The following is a 13646-nucleotide window of genomic DNA, read 5'->3' on the forward strand; positions in this document are numbered from 1 at the left end:
ATATTGAACTAAAGCAGCTCCCACAAGACGTTTTTCAGAAGAATCCTAACTGTCTGTGTCATTCTTTCTTTCTTTGATATTTCATTATCTACAGTATGTTATGAAGTTCATACAGTACATTTTAAATGTTTTCAAAAGGGTCTGTTTGTGAATCTGAAAGTGTATGAATATGTGTACAAATCTATATCTAAATGACTTTTGTAACCCTAAACATATAGACAGCAGCACTCGAGGAATGCACATATATACATACACCTATGGTTTCTATTCATTGGTACTAAGCACTAGTTACTCATTATCCACAGTTTACAGTGGGGTCTCTGAAACAATAATAGCAGTTCTTTGTGCAATTGGCAGCTCCCAGCAGCTTGCAGTGGGTTAAATCCCTGATCTCCACAACTAGGATCAGTATGGAGTTTCCCACGACCCCCTCTCCCACTGTTACACTCGCCAGAGGCTGATGTGGCCAGCTGAATTTAAAAACATCTCTGTATTCAACCATAAATTCAATGATGTCTCTCTATGGACCATCCCACATGATGTATATGGTGTTGCAATTTAACATCAACAGTATACAGTAAAATGGTCAAATGTGGTCGTTTTAAAGTTTGAAATGGTCTTTTAAGAGTTTTAAGAGTAATATTATAATTCTGTAATTACAAACTCATCCTCACATTGTTCCAAACCAGTATGACTTTCTTTCTTCCATGGAACACTAAAGGCCCTGATATACAGAACTTCATCAAACAGTTCCTATCAGCTCACTGGGGCAAACTTTTAGGAAAAATTCGTACCAGCTGCAAAAATCTCTTTTATTGCCATTAGTCCATGCTATCTGTAGGTGTGACCTAAAGCTCCACCTACCTTGAGGCAGATAGCTAATTCTGCTTATGTTGTTCAGTCAGGAAAAATCAGTCAACATGAACACACCTTCGTGTAGAAGTATCATTCACTTAGAGGCATTTTCCAAGATTATATCATGCGATTTGTTTGTATTTGTTTATTTAATTAGTCTACTCATATCTACTCAAACACTAGTGCCCATTAGTGCCAATGTACTTCTAAATGCCTCCCACAGCAGTGTAGCGGGTGACTAAATGTTCACAAACAGTATACCATTGCTCAGTTGTTTAGAACTTCTTTTTACCCCTTAATGAAGAAGAACTTCTCCGGAAGTATATCAGGGCCTTAAAGGAGATGTTACAGCCTCAGTCCCATTCACTTTATTTTTATTTATTTATTTCCCATACAATGGCAAAATTTAATGGATAAAATAAAACCAGTTGGTTAAAAGTAATTGCTAAGAAAAAATTATTGTCAGTCAACATTACCTTTTAGACTGAGGGAAACATTCTGCCTAATGTCTCCTTTTATGTTCCATGGAAGAAAGAAAGTCATGCAGGTTTGGAATAACATGAAGGCTAGTACACTGTAGCAAAATGTTAACTAACCCTTTAAATTGCTTTTATTTAAATTTGCTTTGAAGGAATATTCTGGTTAAGATCTATTGACAGCATTTTTATCATAATGTTGATTACCACAAAACTAATATAGTACTGGCCCCATTCACATTCATTGTAAGTGCCTAACTTCAATTACGAATTTTCCTTTCTTTTAAATAAATGAGGGACGTGTCGAAAATGTTTTTTTGTGTTAATCAACATTATGCCACTAATGCTGTTGATTGAGCTTGTATTGAACCTGGAACATTCCTTTGTATATGAAATTGTCATAAAGATATGATTTTTCACATTACACATAAAAGTAGAAACATTAAAATCTTTCATACCCATGTGTTGTGCTATAGTATTATGTATGTTTGTGTTTGTGGACAGAATTTTGGTATCTTAGGACTCATGGGCAGGCAATTTAAAAGGAAACAGGGGGTGTCTTAAAGCTTAGGGGCAAAGATCCAGGCTGCGTCCTGGCAGATACTGTTGAGCTACAGGAGGTGAAATCGCAGAGAGGGGGAAGGTGAGAAGAAGAGGGGGAGGAGAAGAAAATGGAGGAAAGGGGAGGGTTGAGCAAACGGGTGAGAAAGAGAGTGAGCGAGAGAGCGCGCGCACACCCCTTTCTGTGCTCTCAGCAAACAGACTCATCCTCACATGGTTGGACTGAGTGTGTTGTGGAGTTCTGAGATACGAGAGGCACAGACACACACAGGATTACGACTTGTACTGAGAGGAGACATTACCCTTATGAACTGAGCTAGAAAACATTCAAACCACTGATGCTTGGATACTTTATTGCGAAACGAAAACGGACCTAGACTCTACCCTTGAGGTATGCCATACTACCAGCTGTATTTATTTGCTATTTAACTGTCTTTCAAAGACTCCATTGCAGTTGGACATTGGTGTCTTTTTGTTGGACTGTTTCTGGGTCCCAAATGCCGGTGTATATAAGTAGACTGCTGACAGTGATAAATGCCACACTGCTTGGTTAATAGAGTTTCATTCACACAGAGGCTTTGAAAGTCTGCCTCTTGTGCCTTTGTTGGACAATCAATATGCTGTGGGTTTGTGAGTGTGCGTCTGTGGGGTTTGTTTTGGGAGGTCTCAGAAACAAATGGTTGTGTGGAGCGCAAATCCCCACATCCAGATGGAAATGTTTGGAAGCATAAAAGGAGACAAGATTCCTCATCTGTACATTTTCAATGTCAGTTTTTGCACTTATTTTGGTATGATAGTTTTGCATACAGTATTGTCGTAGCATCAACTCATACACAAAAACAGTGACAGAAAAGAGAGAAAAATAAAATAAGGGGCCAGTCATTTTAATAAAGATGATTTTTAATTGCAATATAGAATATTAAAGGAATATTCCAAGTTCAATACAAGTTTTGCTCAATTGATTGCATATGTGTCATAATCTTGTTTACCTCAAAAAGTAATTTCGACTTGCACCTTCTTTTCTTTAAAAAAGCTCAAATCTGGGTAACATTGAGGCACTTACAATGGAAGTGAATGGGGCCAATCCTTAAACATTAAAATGCTCACTGTTTCAAAAGTTTAGCCACAAGACGTAAACATGTGTAATTTTAGTGTGATAAAATGTCGTACTAACCATTTTGGTGTATAGTTATATCCAATTTTATAACTTCATAATCCAAGAACCCTAAAATGAATGTAAAAATGTCAATTTAAACAACTTTACAGCTCAAAAAATGAATGAGTTTTAACAGAAGAATTAATGTAAGTGCTTTTATAAAATTAAAAGCTTCACATTTCTGCCTTAAAATCCTCCAAAACTGGCCCAATTCACTTCAGTTGTAAGTGCCTCACTGTATCCTCGATTTGTGCTTTTTTTTTAAGAAAAGGAGGGATGAGTTCAATTTCTTTTTTTTTTATGTAATCAATATTATGCCACAGATGCTTTCGATTGGGCTTAACTTGTATTGAACCCTCAAAATCCCTTTAATTTAACACTGTTGTACAGACAATGAATGAACTAGCAAGTAAGATCAGAGCATTGGTTGGTTTCTGCGGATGTGCAGTTCAAATATAAAGTGAACTCTTTCTCTCCCACATGCTGCTTTAATGTGCATGTGAATTTTCTCTCTGGACGGTGTATGCTTTGCCTGTTAGGAGATCTCTTTCAGTATCACTCTCTGTCTTTCCTGTTCTCTCACAAATAGCCTTCTTGTGACAACATGTCTTAGTTCTGAATATATGCTATGTACAGTATGTTTATTTGCATATAGCCTTTGAGTTTGTGTGTGTGTGTGTGTGTGTGTGTGTGTGTGTGTGTGTGTGTGTGTGTGTGTATGTGTGTGAGGTAGAATGTGTAAATGCACTGCCATGTTTTACAGCCTAGTAAGTTCTGCTGTGTTAACTCTTGAATAATATCCCTCCTTTCAAAGTTTTACTGTAAACCACCAGAGCAGCTCCAGGACATGTGTGTGTTTCTCTCTCTCTCTCTGTATGTGTGTGTATGTGTGTGTGTGTGTGTGTGTGTGGTCTACAGTTTAGTGGAATGTAAATATGAAGGCTGGAGAAACAGCTGAGTGCATAAGGAAAGATGGACAAAAGGCAGCAGATAAATGAGAATGCAGACAGATTTTGGGTTTGAAAGATGTCATCAAAACTAGTAGTCGACCAATATGGTATTTTTAATGGCTGACATCCAGAGAGCTGGGTGGCAGATAGGCCGATACAATGCCGATATATCACACAATTTAATATAGTAAATAACAAACATAAAATTGCAAAAAAATTATAATAATAAACACTTATTTAGCACTATATTTACTACATTTCACACAAAACCAAAAATTATATTGTATTTTAAATGAGTCATGATGGGTGATTCACTGATTGGTGGATCTTTCTCTGTAGGATCATGGGTATTGTAGTTCTTCAGCAGGATTTCTGCTATTAAACATGTATAGGAAGTTGAAATGAAGTGGATATTAAGCTTCAACAGAAGCATATACAATCAATTAACCTCTGAGATCACAGTAAGTCTGTCTTTAAAGGTTTATAATTTATCATTAAATATCAAGTCCCCTATGGAAAAAGAATATGATTTTTACTACCAATCTGTACTGAAATCATTACATTCTAGCACCGCACACTGTATACCACTGGTACCACAATTACAAGTGTGAAACATTGCCTTACCTTGGGTTAAAAGCTGCTTTAGCTTGGGTTTAAAAATTGGATTACACAAGGTTAAGCGCAGTGTTAAAATCCCCAATGAGACCTATAGAGTATTTGAGACATGGGAAGAAAAGGAGCGGTATACCTAAAAAGAAATATTTTGCAAGAAAGAGAGAGACGGATACAGTCTGAAGCACTAAAGTGTGATTTTGATACCAGTCTGTCTGGGCTCAGGGGGTCACTGCTGCCGGTCTCAGCTGTTTAGAGTCTGAGACGGAGAGAGAAAAAGAGTGCCAGATTCTTGCGGTCAGACAGCCAAAGTCCTCTGCTGTCTTTATGAATGGATTACCCTACCCTGCACTATGAAGGAACTCACTCAGACTAAACAAAGACCCTACATACTTCACTCTAGTAGCAAACAGAACAAACAATGAACCGCACTCTTCCTACACCAACCGTATCATTGACTTCCCCCTCGTCTGTCCAGATCCAGCATTGACAGAAACGACAAAGAGCTCATATCTGGACTTTTTAATCTGCGTCTGTCTTGTTCCTGTCATACGCTGTTTAAACTATAGATTAGACTCAATAAGCACACACGCTCCTTTAAAACGGATGTTATCATACACACAAATTGATTTCCATGCCCAGTAGCTTTGTGATTTGGGTCAATATGTAGCAGAAACATTTTGTCTTCAAGTACTGGTTGTGTTCTGAGTTGCATGAGCACCAGACACACAAATATAGGCACTGAAATGTAAAAACAACACGTTAACATATAAAACACCAGTTCTCTTGGGATTCAGTATGGAAGACTTTGTGGTAGTTGCAAGTTATTGAAGTGAAATAGGGCACATGTGTGTTCAGGCATGAGTGTTTGTCAGTCTATATGCATGAGCTTGTATTTTAACCTGTTATCAGTTATATAAGATTGTTTATTTGTTTATAAGTGTGGGTATATGTGTAATTATGAAGCTTATGATGGTAATTATGGCGTTTGACTTTGCTCTTTAAGTGTGATAAGTGGAACTAAGTAACAGCATGGCATCTCTGGCCCTTAGGGCATTACTTTCTTCTTCTGCCCCACTGGAGCAGGGGGTATCAGGGTGAAATGTGGGGGGTAGAAATGCTATATGTCTGCAGGGGGAGGAAACACTGCTTAAATGGGTCAGAGCACTGCCACAGCATGTTTAAGGTAAAAATTAACAAAGATAATAAAATAGATTAAGGGATATATATTTATTAAAGGTGTCTTAAACTGAAAATTGTATCATTATTTACTCACCCGCAAGACATTCCAAACCTGTATGACCTTCTTTTGTTTGTGGAACAACCCATGAAGAAGTTTATCAGAATGTCCAAGCTGCTCTCTTCCATGCAATGACAGTGGATAGGGACTAGGGTCTATCAAGCTCCAGAACGGACAAAAGCAAATAGCCAAAACAATGTAATAAAAGTCCTGACTACTTGTAAATGTTATTCCAAGTCTTCTTAAACCATATAATAGCTTCGTTTGAGGAATGGACTGAAATTTAAGTCTCATTCACCAATAAAAGCTATGGTCACCATTCACTTCCATTGTACGGAAAAGAGCAGCTTGTCCTTTGTAGAACAAAACGTCCGTTTGTGTTCTACAAAGGAAAGAAAGTCAAACAGGTTTCGTAAAACATGGGGGTGATTCAATTATTTTCATTTTTGGGAAACTATGCTATTAAAGAAAGAGAATGAGAGAATTTGTCTTTGTTCAAATAGTGATAGTTTCATACCGTATTCTCAAACAGTGATCAAACATACTCACACTTATTGTTCACAGTGACCTTTTATAAATACCTGTAACCTACAATTCAGATGATGGAATGTCACTGTAGTGTTGAATACAGATTATGAAACAGGGATTAAACATAAACAAATTAATATACAAATATTGTCTATAAACATTATGGATTAACCGGACATTGTGGCCTCCATAAACCCATCAGCAATATCCTGTGCTGTACAAGGTATTATAATCCTCATGTTAGATATGTGTTTGTGTGTGTGTGTGTGTGTGTGTGTGTGTGTGTGTGTGTGTGTGCAAGTGCAAGCAAGACCTGACAGATATTCCCTATTCTCTCCCACTAATGTGTGTTTCCCTAATGCAGCGTATCCTTTATTCATTCAGCATGTCCTCCTCTTTCAATATTAGCACATAACAGCAGGACTAGTTAAGCACAGACAGCCAGAAGGAGGGCAATGGAGAGAGAGACAGACAGGAAGGATGGGGGGCTGCGAGAAAGAGACAAGATTCTGCATATGTATCATACATTTGATACTTACTGTATATGCCCAAAAATAAAAACTTCCCCTGTACATTGAGATTCATTTGAATTTAAAATCTTGAGCTTGATTAAAAAAAGGGTTTGTGTGTGTGGGCGGGTGGGTGGGTGGGCAGCTTTTGGTATTGTTTTGAGGGTCAAAATTTCTAAATATATTCCCAGAAAAAAATGCCACAAGAATTTACAGTGCAAAATCAGAGTTACTATCTTTTCTTTAAGGTCATAGTCTCTGACCTTTCCCCTTTAACCTCTATTAAACGCAGGAGACAACTAGGGCATTGTTGCATGAAGTATTTTAGCAAATACTGCACTTTGAGTTTCTAAGAATATGCCTACAGTAAGGGTGTGAGAATCTGTGTGTCTTTCTGACGTTCACATATGTCATATTGTTTCATAATGAATACTGGAGGCACCTCCTCCTAAAAACCAAAACCCTGTTGAACCAGAAAAATGGCATTTCTAACCCAAGGATAGAAAGACACACGCACATATGCATTGCTCGTTTCAGAAGTTCCATGAAGAAGTAATTCCAGCGAAGCCAAAAGACAAATAGATGAACATGCATGTAGCTGTGTGTTTAGGATACATGTGCATGTGCAGTGTTTAAACAGTAGTGAAGTGATCTGTGTGAGAGAGGGAGTTCAAGAAGCTGTGATAAAACCGCTGACATCTAGATCAAGAGTCTCTGAGTCACACTACTTTAGCCTAAATATTACCAAGACAAATCCCCAGTAGAGTTCAGATCAGTGTTTACCATTTTAATTTACCTGTCATGACAAAGTCCTTGATCATCTCAACATCTCTTTAATCTCTGAAGATCTTCAGACCGCAAGCCTGTATAGATGAGCCACACAGCTGCAGGCAAGCCCACAGATTACTCTCACATTTACTTCACGAATTTATGGAGACGATTGACAAGAATAATGTTAAAAGAGAGAACTCACAGAGTGGGCAGATCACTAAGAGTGAATTGTGCCTGCTAATAGCATAGAATTTGAACTCAATGGCTGTGTCTCGTTTGGAAGGCTGTATCCTCTGGAGGTCACATTTGTCCGCCGCATACGTCATCGAGGCTGTCTCGTTTCAGAAAAGCGAGTAGGACACTTTGAATGCAGCCTTTGACCTTCTTTCACGGGACTTCGGAGGATGCATGAGGTGTATCCTTCGTGGGCACTCACAACCCACAAAATAACGCCAATTTGCCCATAACTACGATGTTCAAATGCAAGGAATGTTAATTCCCATGTTGAAGTACCTCAGTAGATGGGTGCAGAGAATATAATATGTATAATTATATTAATATACCATTAAAATAAAGTATTAGACTAAAAGTACACCTGTAAAATCAATTATATATCATTATAACTCTATTAAATTTTACCTCATATATTTCCTTCCAAAGGGAATTTGTTCCCTTCTCACTTGAAGCGCTCATGCTTGTTAAAGAGTGGCGTGCTGTCATAGCAACCATGATACATTTCTGTTTGTCCAGGACCCCCCATTAAATCGTGAAATCAACCTCTAAGAAAAAATAAAAAGAGGGAGAGAAGGAGCTGTTGGGATTTAACCATGTAAACTTTTCCATTCTGCTGAATTTGTGTGAGTGTGGCCATGTTAAACTCAGTGTAAAGCGACAATTGGCTCTCAATGCCACTTAATCCAGCCAGATCAGTCTCTGTCTGTGATTTACCTCCTTTCAGCCACATAATAGAGACCCCCCTTCAGCACGAGCCATCAAGAGAGAAGATTGGCTCACTCAATGCCATCTACTGACCTGGAAGAGATCTGATTATGGCCGATAGAAGTGACTGAAATTGCATGCTGGTCTATTTTACTTTCTAAATTTGCTTTCCTTTAAGGGGATATTTGAATGTCTTCATTCTTGTCCTGTGGCATGCAGGTCCAGATTTTTTTAAATCTCTTCTGCTCCTCTGCACAATATAAAAGCAGGTCTTGCTATAAGCAAAAGCCATTTTCTGTGATCACAGCTTTACTTAGCACAAATGCACAGCCTGTGAAGCTTTACCGTGGCTTTTACATACAGCAAGGTCAGAGGATTACAATAATACAAAGTCAGCCTGGGGCCACTATGATCCAGTTCAGGAAAGCTCAGTTCTTCTTAATAGTGAGATGTACATCTTCTTATTGTGAGCTTGACAGTGACAGTCCCCCAGGCAGTCTGATATTATAATATATCACATTTGATCTCTGAATCCTGGCTTTGGTTTCTATATTATTAACTAGACATGCACTTGAGTAAAAGCATTCTTGAATAGTACAGTAACAATCTCTCAGATTTAGCGGTATCTCAGATAGAAATTGTTGGATTGCTTCTTTTAAGGGTAATATTCTACTGTAAATCCCCTGTGTGTATACATATACCTCATACCATTATTATGCAGATGATAGTCATCTCTGTCATCAATCATAATGTCATCACTTTTAATACCTCCACAACTACAGTCTCATTCAGCATGAGTTGTATGATTTTGGCAGAATGAGCAGCATTCTCATTAGCAGTCTGTTAAAATGTGTTCACTGCTGACACACTTTGATGAGACACTTTCTGTGGGACATGACGGCTTGCTGGGGAGGAGAAGGTGAGAACTACAGTGTCTATGGTTTGTTATGTGAGTGTGTGTTTTTTGGTTGTTTATTGGCGGTTAGTGTGTGAGATGGAGGGAGTTTTTAAAGGACAGGCTGGTCAGTAGTAAGTCTTTCTTTGAATTGAGCCTAAATAGTGTGTGGCACTGATGTGGTAATATGGTATTGATTTGTAGTGGTGTGGCTAGTAGATGTGTATATACCTCTGAAACAGCTCTATTGTGTCTCTGTAAATGGCTGAGTCTTGCTAGCACATGGACACACACACACACACACACTCACACGATACCATGGCATAGTAAGAAGATTCATTTCCACTATAGAAATCATCTATCACTGAGATAAATCTTTTGTTCCTTCAAACACAACCAAAAATACAACAGTCACAGCACACACACAGTGTAGGTTCATAGCATGGACACTTCTTGTAAAGATAGTTCCTGTTTCCAAAAGAAAGTGGTACAGTTAACAGCAAAAATAAGCATTTGGTATCATTTCACGATACTGCTGTAAGCTAACATTAGTTAACACAATAGTTAACAACTAACAATGATAAATATTTATACAGCATTTATTAATCTTAGTTGTTAAAATGAAATGTTAAAGTCTATGCTAATATTTTTTTACATTGAATGTTGTATATGCTAACATAAATGCATTATGTATTATTATGTAAACTAAAAATGAACAGCAATATATATATATATATATATATATATATATATATATATATATATATATATATATATATATATATATATATATATAAATTAACATTATCCAAGGTAAATAAATGCTGTATTATTAAATATTTTATATATTTATTTTTCTATTTATTAAAAAATGTAGTTTATTTTTAGGTCATGAACATTTTATTTACAAGTTAACATTGAGATGAATATATATATATATATAATATTAGGGCTGTCGATTTAATCCATTAATTTAGTGCAATTAATTATATTCAAAATAATGCATAAAAAAAATCAACACAAGTAATCATGTCCTTGGACCATGATAAGGAATATTTCTTTCATCTGAGCAATTCAAGCTTGAAGTACCACCTGTTTTCTCCAGGTGGCAGTAAGCAAAACTTCTGCTGTTTGGGCAACATAGTTATACAGAGAACAAACCACTCACTGACAGCAGACAACACCAGATGAAAACATGTTTTTGCATTCAAACACAGCTTGATGGAGCGCAAATAAGAATGCAGGGATCTCAACACGTGTTTTTCTGAGCTTCAATCTATGTTTAATGATGCAGTATGTAAGATTCAGAAAACCTTGTTATTAATGACACATGTGGCTGTTAAGTGAACTGCAGCCCTGTTGCTCGTGCACACACTCCATAGGGACACGAGCGAGCGAGCATCAGCCAAAACAATGACGTAATGTCCAAAGAGACTGAATGTGATTCAACGGCATCATGCTGACAGATGAGGTAGCATAATTAAAATTACACAGCTATGATCGTTTTACTGCAAACTTTGAGACTAAACTAAAACTAATTATCAGCTAACATAGCATACTGATACACTCATACAGCTACATACTACTGAACTATACCAGACATATTACTGTTGCACTGTTATGTTGCACTATTGTATGTTTTGTATATCATATGTTGTACTACGAATTAGAATCCAGAGTATTTGCTTAAATTTATCCTGTATACCTGACATTTAGTATAAAGAGAAGATCGTTAAAATGATTTGAATGTTACAAAGCAAGGTAGCTTGCAATTCGTCATCGTTAGCAGGCAAGATCAAGTTAACTATAATTGCACAGATCAATCCTGATGGCATTATATTACACATGCTTTGCAGTTATGTAAGCTCACATGTCCAATAAGAAGAACGCCAATTCAGGGTCTGTTTTGATCCCCAAAATGGAACGAAGGTCCCTCCAGGAATCAAATGCCCTGCCGATGTTCACTCTAGTTTTCGGTCGACCATGATCAAGTTCCTGCTTAGCCAGATGGGATTCAGTAGATAAATTTTTTTTTTTTTTGCTAACTCTGAGTTTGTGTATGAGTCGGTGTTGTGCTGGGAGCCGGCGGATTCCAGCTCTAAGATAATGTTAACTAGTGTTGCAGTTTGTTGCCATTCGTTAACATTAGTTAATGCATTAGGTATCATGAACAAACAATTAACAATGTATTTTTACTGCATTTATTAATCTTTGTTAATATTAGCTAATAAAATGGATGGATGGATGGATGGATGGATGGATGGATAGATTGATTGATTTTATTTTGCAGATTTATCCTGGCTTTAACCAGCAACGTTAATTAGCCTTTGAAAGAAAGAAATAGATGCACATTGTCTGTTTTAAAGTCTATCTTTACTTTTGCAGTTTGTCTTTGCTGTTTGCGTGTGACATTCCTGTGCTCTCAGCACCCAAAACAAAAGCTTGTGTCATTCACCTACCTGCCCTTTTTTCTTCTCCTATCTTTTCTTAAAGGAGGACTTTGTTTAGCAAGGTTCTGCTTGTTGATGCAGGTGCAAAAATAATGAGAGAATAAGAGAGTGGAAGAATTAGACAAATTGCCCCTCCTCCTCCAATGCAGTTGCTTCAAGCACTTAAAGGTGGCTTGGAGCATTTTGATCACTCATTTCCTCCTCTCTCTCTCTCTCTCTCTCTCTCTCTCTCTCTCTCTCTCTCTCTATCTCTCTCTCTGTCAATGGACCTGTCATGGCTTTTAGGTGGCACTCATCAGCTGTGTAAGTTTCTGTCCGTTGGCCTCAGCTAAGCTGAGAAAGGAAGTAAGGGTTATGCAGCACCAGTGTGGCATTCAGGGCCTTCTCAACCCCCACCACTCCCCTGTCGTATTTTCCATTGGTACTCGCTGGCAGACGAGAAGAGCCGTGGGCATGAAGTCAAAGCATGATCCTACCTCTCATTCACTGTCAAGCACCGGAATCCCTTCACTATGAGTGTGTGTTCTGGATGTGTGCCAGCCAGCATTTGCGGGCATTCACTCACACACTTGACACAAGCTGCCTATGTGTGCATTGAGAGTTTGCTCTGCTTGAGAGTTTCTAGTGCTGTGGACCAGACACAAAGAGAACTGAAGGCTTATTTAGGAAAAGAAAGACAAATAGAGTGAAAACAAATCTGTGGTGAGTTGGGACATTTGATTTTTACAGCTACATTTACATTTATGCATTTGGCAGATACTTTTCTCCAAAGTGACTTACAGTGCAATTATTACAGGGACAGTCCCCGGAGCAACCTGGAGTTAAGTGCCTTGCTCAAGGACACAATGGTGGGGCTGTGGGGATCAAACCGGCAATATGATTACCAGTTCTGTGCTTTAGCCCACTACGCCACCACCACTCCAAAATGAACAGCTGCCTTTTCTTTGAAATATCATTTTCTTTTTGAGTTGTGGCCGGATAGCAGAGTAATCAGTTTTGTTATTTTAGTCTTGTTAAAGCAAAGCAGAACACGGCCAAATCCTTTCCAGACAAACTCATCCGCTTTTATCCTTTTGTCTCGTGCCCTCCCCATGTCTCTCTGTCTTTTTCCACCCAGACTGGCACTCTTTGTTAAAGCGTGTCATTGGACGTGTGTAAATGGGGAGCCCCACAGCCAAACATTTCTCCCCTCTGATAAGTGAGAGGACCCATCTGTAGTCGTCCTCTTCTCTTCCTGCATGACATCACTCCATTTTCCCCAGACATAAGACACAAATTAGCCCCATTTACACTCCATTTCCCCCAACTTCACTACCTCTAACCTGATAATGGCTGGTGCATCTAGATGAATTGGGATGATAGGGAGGAATTGTGTGTCTGCATGTGTGTGTGTGTGTGTGTGTGTATAATATCAGGATATAGCCATTGAGTCGGCCCTGGTGCGTAAATATGACACAGACCTGATAAAATATAGCAATTAGCCTCTCAAGGCCATGCATTATACTGATTTTACTGACTTGTTATTTGTAGAGATTTTTAAGAGATTTTTACCCCTTTTAAAAAGTTGTAAAATCAGTGTAATGAATGGCCTCCAATGGCTTAACCTCCTGAGACACGAGCATGACTGCTGTTTTCCATTTACCTTTTTGATTTGTTACTCGTAGCACCTTATAAACATGCAAAAAAACTAAAACAATCTAGAGC

At 38.1% G+C, this 13646-nt stretch overlaps 1 protein-coding gene across 1 annotated transcript in view; it reads left to right on the top strand.

The window, feature by feature from the left end:
• The first annotated feature begins 2100 nt into the window (after nucleotides 1-2100).
• The window catches only part of LOC127636722 (rho guanine nucleotide exchange factor TIAM1-like), a 71615-nt gene continuing 60069 nt past the window's right edge, over nucleotides 2101-13646 (top strand). Inside the window, exon 1 of the mRNA XM_052117411.1 lies at nucleotides 2101-2283. The gene's annotated coding sequence lies outside the window, so the exon portion shown is untranslated. The remainder of the gene's footprint in view (nucleotides 2284-13646) is intronic.

The sequence above is a fragment of the Xyrauchen texanus genome, chromosome 44 (genome assembly GCF_025860055.1).
Source record: "Xyrauchen texanus isolate HMW12.3.18 chromosome 44, RBS_HiC_50CHRs, whole genome shotgun sequence".
Classification (NCBI taxonomy): Eukaryota; Metazoa; Chordata; class Actinopteri; order Cypriniformes; family Catostomidae; genus Xyrauchen; species Xyrauchen texanus.